Below are 9,201 nucleotides of genomic sequence, written 5' to 3'. Positions count from 1 at the left end.
AGCAGCATGAGGAGCATTTAAGAGAGATTCTCGGAGTTTTGAGATCAGAGAGGCTTTATGCCAAATTATCCAAGTGTGATTTCTGGTTACGAGAGGTCTAGTTCATGGGGCATCTCATTAATCAGAATGGGATATTGGTCGACCCGGCAAAGATTGAGGCGGTGATGAATTGGGAGGTGCTGAGATCCCCCACCGAGATCAGGAGTTTTCTGGGGTTGGCCGACTATTATCGGAGATTTATCAAGGATTTCTCCAAGATTTTCGTTCCTCTCACCAGTTTAACTCGGAAGGGCGTGAATTTTAGATGGGGTCCAGAGCAGCAAGCCTCATTTGAGACTCTTCGCTAGAGATAATGCGAGCCCCCAGTGTTAGCCCTTCCAGAAGGGATGGAGGATTTTGTGGTATATTGTGACGCATCGATATCGGGTTTGGGTGCGGTGCTTATGCAGAGAGGGCATGTGATATCGTACGTATCGAGGTAGTTGAAGCCTCACGAGGTGAGATATCCCACCCATGATTTGGAGTTAGGGGCCGTGGTGTTCGCCCTCAAGATCTCGCGTCACTATTTGTATGGGGTTCGGTGTACCGTATACACGGACCACAAGAGCTTGAAGTATTTGATGGATCAGCCCAACCTAAATATGCACCAGAGGAGATGGTTGGATGTGGTAAAGGATTATGATTGTGAGATCCTGTACCACTCGGGCAAGGCTAACGTAGTAGCCGATGCCCTGAGCCGTAGGGCGGAGAGTGCCCCGGTACGAGACGTTTGTATGAGGTTGATGGTGATGACTTCGGTGTTGGATACCATTCGAGGGGCCTAGGCAGAGGCGGTGAGACCAGAGAACCGCAAGAGAGAGCGGGTGATCGGGCAGATATCTGAATTCGTTACCGATAGCTGAGGGCTTATGACCTTTCAGGGTCAGATTTGGGTGTTGTTCATGGGCAGGGCACGTACTATACTAATGAAGGAGGCGCATAGGTCGAGATTCTCAATCCATCCCGGGGCCACTAAGATGTATTTGGACCAGAAAAGAGAATATTGGTGGCCCGGTATGAAGAGGGATGTAGCGTGGTTCGTTGAGAGGTGCTTGACCTGTCGCAGGGTTAAGGCCGAGCACCAGCGTCCGCATGGCAAGTTGCAGCCACTTGAGATTCCACAATGTTAGTGGGAATAGATTTCTATGGATTTTATCACCAAATTGCCGAGGATCGCGAGGGGTGTCGATGCAATTTGGGTGATCGTCGGCCGGCTGACGAAGAGCGCTCACTTTCTTGTTATCAGTGAGAGCTCTTCCGCTGAGAGGCTGGCAGAGTTGTATGTGACGAAGGTGGTATCGCGGCATGGAGCGTTGATCTCAATTGTGTCGGATCGAGATGTAGGTTTCACTTCCAGCTTCTGGAAGAAGTTCCATGAGGAGTTGGGCATGAGGCTTCATTTCAGTACCGCTTACAACCCACTGACAGACGGTCAGAGTGTGCGAACGATTCAGACTCTCAAGGACATGCTTCGAGCATGTGTGTTGGACTTCGAGGGAGTTGGGACACGTGTCTGCCATTGGCTGAGTTTTCCTATAACAACAGCCACCATTCGAGTATTGGCATGCCTCCCTTTGAGTTGTTGTATGGGAGTAGGTGTCAAACTCCCATCTGTTGGGGAGAGGTAGGGTAGCGAGTGATGGGTAGCACTGAGATAGTGCTTCAGATGACAGAGCAGATACAGCAGGTCAGACACAGATTGTTGACAACTCAGAGTCTCCAGAAGAGTTATGCGGTGAAGCGACGATCCGAGCTTGAGTTCCAGGTGGGAGACTTCGTTCTCCTGAAGGTATCTCCTTGGAAAGTAGTGATCCGATTCAGGAAAAGGGGCAAGCTGGGACCCCGGTACATTGTCCGTTTCGGGTGACCGCGAGGGTGGGCAGAGTAGCATATCGTTTGGAGCTACATGTGGAGTTGAGCCAGATACATGATACCTTCCATGTCTCGGTTGAGGAAGTGTATAGCCGACGAGATGGAAGTGGTGCTGCTGGAGGATATTCAGGTGGATGCAAGCCTGAATTATGTTGAGAGACCGATCGCGATCCGAGATCGAAAGGTCAAGGTTTTGAGGAAAAAGGAGGTACCCATGGTTCAGGTCTAGTGGCAACATCGGAGAGGGTTCGAGCTGACTTGGCAGCCGGAGTTGGAGATGCGGGAGCAGCATCCAGAGTTGTTTGCAGAGTGAGACTTCAAGGGCGAAGTCTGATTCTTGTAGGGGAAAATTGTGACATCCGGATTCCCAAGTATTTTATTTTGACCTTTTATTTTGAGTTAAAGAAAGGGACTCGACGAGTTGACGCCTAGACTCGTCGAGTACGATCACGATTCGCTGACTGGATTAATGAATGGACTTGTCGAGTCGGCTAGGTGACTCGACGAGTCTGTGCTGGCGGCAGAAACGCTAAATCTTTGGGCATGTTCCCTATTTAAAGGCCTTTATGGCCTTCATTTGCGGCAACTACACCCTTGAGAACCCTAGTGAGTAGAGAGAAAGCTTGTAGAGCAAGAAGAGGACTAATTCATCATTCTTTGGTGTGTTTTAGCAAAGGGAAGGAAGGATTTCGAGCTAGGCTGACTTGTGCGACTCAAATCTTCCATCATTTCATTCAGAGCTACTGTGGGAGGTCAGGATTCATGTCTATCTTCATTTGAGTAATAGATTTCATGAACCTAGGGATTCTTCTCTTCACTTTTGGTAAAAGATCTAGTGTGTGTAATGTCCCATTGTGATAAGATTATCAGATCTGGACCCTGAGAGGTCCAGAGAGTCCCTATTCTTCAACTTTATGCAATCCTTTATGAGTTTTGGGGCCTAGGTTATCATATTAAGGGTTATTTTGGCATATAGAGATGATATGGTGATGCATGGGCCTAATGTTCGAACCTTTACATAACTTTTGAGTGCTAGAAGGTTAGATCTACTAGTTTGAGAAGCATATCTGACCTCAGAAGGTCGTTTGAGTGTTGCCATGGAAGGAACTCACCGAGTCCATAAGGGGACTCGACGAGTCGAGTCGAGTTGCCCCGCGATTCATGATCGGTGGTAACCCGTCGAGTGGAAGGTTCGCTTGACAACTCAAGTGAGGTTTAGATAGACCCAGAGGATACATTTGGACTCGCTGAGTCAGCTATGTGCACTCGACGAGTCTGGTCAAAGTTGACCGTTGACTTTTAGGGTTTAGTCAATGTTTGGACTTTTGAGCCATTGGAGGGGTAAAATGGTCTTTTACCTTCCTGAGAGAACTTAGAGAGGGAAAAGCCTATCCTTTGAGAGTCGTATTGATTAGAGTAATTATTTTATGTGATTAGGCGGAGGATAGATCAGTATTTCTGAGTTTGAGATTTACCGAGTTACCCGAGGTAAGTCTTCTCACTATACTTTACCTAGAGTGGTAATTAGAGTTATGTGACAGAGTATGTTGTATGCTATTATATGATGTGATATCTATGTGATTATGTGCTATGTGTGATTCAGAGTTTACATTGTAGGACCGAAAGGTCCACAGAGTTAGGACCAGAGTGTCCATAGAGTTATCGGACTGGAGGGACCCACTGAGACACTGCGACCAGGGGTCGTACAGTGTTATAGCCTCGAGTGGATAATATGTGTTGTATGTGGTATTTTAGGGAACTCACTAAACATTTATGCTTACAATGTTATGTGTTATGTGTTTCAGGTACTAGTGACGACCGCGGAAAGGCGCCGACATGATCCGTACACACAGACCGAGGATTTTGTTTGTGATCTTGGGATATGTTTTAACTTGATGACAATTGTTGAACATGAGATTTGCAAATGTTTAAATGATAATTATGTTGTTTAAAAAATGATTTTTTTTGATAATTTACGTCGTTACATGAAAATCGCTCGATCATTTCGTCATTTATCTCATCAACACTTTCATTTTTAGTTGTCAGTATTGCCCTAGAAATGATAAATTCTAAATCAGCTTTGTAGGATAGCAGAGAAGGAAAGATTCCATCAACAAAAGCGTCCACTAAGTTAGCTTGATTAGTGTATTTAATACCATGTTATCAGGTATGCGAATAAAGCTCTTGTCCACTGTTTCCTCATTTCCATCACCAAACCGTAATAAAAAATCTAAAAAACGTGGGTCAATTACTGCTCTCATGTTGATAGTTAACCGAAGCCTTTTAATCGATGGCCAGATAGGTGACATTCGTAAGCTAGAGTCTACAATTTGTGCTTGCGTGCCACGCTTTACAACCGACAACACCTGTCTAAAGTCACCTCCCATAATCATTATCTTTCCATCGAATACGAGTTTCTCACCTGTGATGTCTTGCATTGTTTGATCAACTGCGTCCATTGCCTGCCTCTTAGCCATTGATGTTTCATCCCGTATGATTACCTTTGCCTGCCGAAGTAGATGATCTGCCCCCTTTTTTTTATTTACTTTTAACATCAAGTTAGTTTCAATATTGAGGAGAATTTTAAATCGTGAGTGGGATATTCTCCCTCGTAGCCTGTTATTATCCGCAACACCTGACGTGGCTGTCGCAATTGGAATGAGACCATGGACATGGAAATTTGCTACTAAAGCCCTGTACATAAACGTCATTCGAGTTCCACCAGGACCATCTATGAAGAACACACCTGAAATGTTTTCATCAACATGGCTCATTATCTCATCATATGTGAATTTCGGGTTAGGATTGAGAGAGTCTTTTGCACATAAGTCTTTGTTTTCCACAAGTATAGAGTTTTCTTCTTTCACCTCACAACAACCTCTTGCTTTTAAATTAATGTCTTCATTCACCTATGGAAAACCATAATCACAAAGTTTCTTTCCAAAAGATTGTAGGAAAGACTTTTATGTCGATGAGGACCATATTCTGGAATCGTCAGAAAATGCATATTGTTTCATATAATCTTTAGAAATAGAAGCATAGTTGTCACACCATAACTTACGAACATTGCCCAGCTCACAAAAAATCAATATCATAGCAAATAGCCTTTTAAGTGCATTAGGTAATTGAAATAAGGAAGCCTCTACAGGACATTGGGACAAATTTATCGTCAGTTTTTATTAATCCTGTCTCAAGAGCCACTTTTCGAAATGTAGCATGTAATACACCATTGGTTTGTATATATCTTCAAAGGTAGTAGGCTCAATCCAATAATATGACATAAAAGAAGGCATAGTTATTACCTCTCTCCTTCAGTTGGATTAGCATAAACCAACCTTCTTATCATTGATTTTAGTTTCCGGGGACTCCAATGACGTGTGCTCGAATTGCATGTGAAACGTTTGGGAAAATCCTTGTACAAATGTTTTCTAGCATTGGAGTCTTCTTTAGTTTTCTCGAAAAATGCCATAAACATTGAATTCTTCTCTTTCTCCTTTTCAAAAATATCTTCCTTTCTATCACCAACTGTTGATTCGACAGATATATTTGCAAATCCATCAGAAAAGGGTGGATCTGAGAAAGTGGAAAGCTAAAAATCCGCCTCATCGCCCAGAAGGGCATACATAACGCGCATCCTGAAACATGCGTATTTCATTAATCGTGTCATTTTCTCTGTCTTGATGAATTTGGATAACTTGTTTACCATGACCCTTATAAACATACTTGAAGATGTACTTCACAGATTTTATACTCGAACAAACCTCAACGTTGATATGACAATTAAACATTATTGGCAACTTTGGGTTATACGGAGCCATCCATCTATTATCCAATATTGTATTTGTTATATCACATCAATTGCATTATTTCTCCTTCTATACAATGGATATGAGTCTTCTCCTTGTGATGTTTTGTCGTTGAATTCCCTAGGATACCTGAAACGTCATTTTTTGGGCACACCCTCCATACATGGACTTTTTTCTTGTAAGCTATAACAATGACTATAAATCATATGATTTTTTACTAGATCATGCATTGCGGGATACTTAATTGTATCTGGAATTTCGACAATCACGATTTTGTTATAATCATCTGGATTGGTCATCTTATGTCAATGTCTCATTATTAGGAGGAAATGTGCATGTAGCAATCCTTGCTTTTGAAATACCTTACTAGTGATATTCCTCTTCAATAATTGTACCTTATGATTCTCTAGTTATTTACGGAGACAAACCCAACCCGAACCTTCGTCTCATCTCGTGCGTCCAGGCACAGAAGCATCTGCGAAAGAACGATTTGACATTCCTGGCGCACATAATGGATAAAACCTAGGAAGAGGTTAATGATCAAGACATTCCTGTAGCACGTGAATTCCCAGACATATTTCCTGAAGATCTTCCTGGAGTACCCCCAGAAAGACAAGTTGAATTCCGAATTGATCTTGTTCCAGGAGCTACTCCCATCGCTAAATCGCCTTACCGATTGGCTCCTGCTGAGATGCAGGAATTGTCCAGCCAACTCAGTGAACTCCTGGACAAGGGATTCATCCAACCCAGATTCTCGCCATGGGGAGCTCCAGTCCTCTTTGTCAAAAAGAAGAACGGATCTTTTAGGATGTGCATTGATTACAGAGAGCTGAATAAGCTCACTGTCAAAAATCGCTATCCACTACCACGAATCGACGATCTATTTGACCAGCTCCAAGGAACTAGTTACTACTCTAAGATAGATCTACGATCCAGGTACCATCAACTCAAGGTCTGGGAAGAGGATATTCCCAAAACCGCTTTCCGAACTTGTTACGGACATTATGAATTTGTCATAATGCCCTTCGGTCTAACAAATGCCCCTTTCCGCATTCATGTACCTAATGAATCGAATCTGCCGACCATTCCTCGACAACTTTGTTATTGTATTCATTGATGATATTCTAGTTTATTCTCGAAGCGAAGAAGAGCATGGCCAACATCTCCGAAAAATCTTGGAAACCCTGCGAACTGAGAAGCTATACGCGAAACTCTCCAAGTGTGAGTTCTGGCTCCGTAGCGTGAACTTTTTGGGTCATGTTGTTAGTCACGAAGGAATCCATATTGATCCTTCTAAGGTCAAAGCCATCGAAGGATGGGCAGTCCCGACAACACCCACATAAATTCGCCAATTCTTAGGTCTAGCAGGTTACTACAAGAGGTTCATTCAAAACTTCTCTAAGATCGCCAAGCCACTTACCTCGCTTACACAAAAGGGCGTACCATTCAAATGGACGGACAAACAAGACGTTGCATTCCGAACTCTGAAGCAAGCACTCTGCAGTGCCCCGATACTATAACTACCAGAGGGAACGGAAGATTTCATAGTCTACTGTTACGCGTCCCGACAACTAAAGACACACGTACTGAATTATACAACCCACGATCTGGAATTGGGAGCAGTGGTCTTCGCCTTGAGGATTTGGAGGCATTACCTTTATGGTACGAAGTTCACCATCTTCATGGACCACAAGAGTCTCCAGCACATCTTGAATAAAAAAGAGCTGAATATGAGACAACGAAGATGGGTTGAACTATTAAACGATTATGAGTGTGAAATCAAGTACCACCCGGGCAAGGCTAATGTGGTAGCTGATGCCTTGAGATGGAAAGAATACTCTAATCGTCGTGTGAAAACTCTCTCAATAACCATCCAATCTTGCCTAACCACTCAGATCAGGGCAACCCAGTCAGATGCCATGAAGGCGGAAAACAAAACAAGCGAAGCGTTACGCGGAATGGAGAAGAATCTCGAGGTGAAAGAAGGCGGAATATATTATTTCATGAGCCGTATTTGGGTCCCTAAACTTGGAGAATTTAGGGAAGTAGTCATGAATGAAGCTCACAAGACGCGATACTCCATCCATCCAGGTTCGCACGAAATGTACTTGGATATTAAACAACATTATTGGTGGCCTAACATGAAGGAAGAGATTGTCACCTATGTTAGCAAATGCCTTACTTGTGCCAAAGTGAAGGTGGAATACCAGAAGCCCTCGGGGCTATTACAACAACTAGTAATTCCTGAGTGGAAATGGGAAAGGATTACTATGGATTTTGTGACCAAGCTGCCCAAGACGTCAGATGGATTGGACACTATATGGGTAATAGTTGACAAACTTACGAAATCCGCTCATTTCCTGTCAATAAAAGAATCCTACAAGATGGAGAGATTGACAAGAATATACATTCGAGAAATCGTGAGACTTCACGGAGTGCCGGTGTCTATCATCTCAGATAGAGATAGCAGATTCACTTCACGTTTTTGGCAATCCCTTCAGGTTCGAACAAAATGTACTTGGATATTAAACAACATTATTGGTGGCCTAACATGAAGGAAGAGATTGCCACCTATGTTAGCAAATGCCTTACTTGCGCCAAAGTGAAGGTGGAATACCAGAAGCCCTCGGGGCTATTACAGCAACTAGTAATTCCTGAGTGGAAATGGGAAAGGATTACTATGGATTTTGTGACCAAGCTGCCCAAGACGTCAGATGGATTGGACACTATATGGGTAATAGTTGACAGACTGACGAAATCCGCTCATTTCCTTCCAATAAAAGAATCCTACAAGATGGAGAGATTGACAAGAATATACATTCGAGAAATCGTGAGACTTCACGGAGTGCCGGTGTCTATCATCTTAGATAGAATAGCAGATTCACTTCACGTTTTTGGCAATCCCTTCAGAAAGCACTGGGAACCCATCTGTACATGAGAACTGCTTATCACCCACAAACGAATGGTCAAAGCGAACGAACCATTCAGATGCTTGAAGACATGCTTCGCACATGTGTAGACTTTGGGAAGTCCTAGGATACCCACTTACCCCTAGTTGAATTCTCATACAACAACAGTTACCACACGAGCATCAAAGTTGCTCCTTTTGAGGCGCTATATGGACGTAAGTGTAGATCACCATTGTGTTGGGCTGAGGTGGGCGACACCCAGCTGGCGAGGGAACTAGCATCAGACAAGACGTTAACGGGACCGGAGATCATACGCGAAACCAAGGAACAGATACTTCAAATTAGAGCTCGACTACAAGCATCACGCGACCGAAAAAAGAGCTATGCTGATAAAAGGCGAAAGCCCTTAGAGTTTCAGGTCGGGGATCGAGTGTTGTTAAAAGTTTCTCCCTGGAAAGGGATTGAGTGCTATTAAAAGTTTCTACCCGCTGAGCTCAGCAGCGTACACCCCGTGCTCCATGTTTCCAACCTAAAGAAGTGCTTATCCGACGAAACTCTCGTCATTCCCCTTGACG

The sequence above is a fragment of the Lactuca sativa genome, chromosome 3 (assembly GCF_002870075.4).
Source record: "Lactuca sativa cultivar Salinas chromosome 3, Lsat_Salinas_v11, whole genome shotgun sequence".
Lineage (NCBI taxonomy): Eukaryota > Viridiplantae > Streptophyta > Magnoliopsida > Asterales > Asteraceae > Lactuca > Lactuca sativa.
This window is presented reverse-complemented; position numbering follows the sequence as displayed.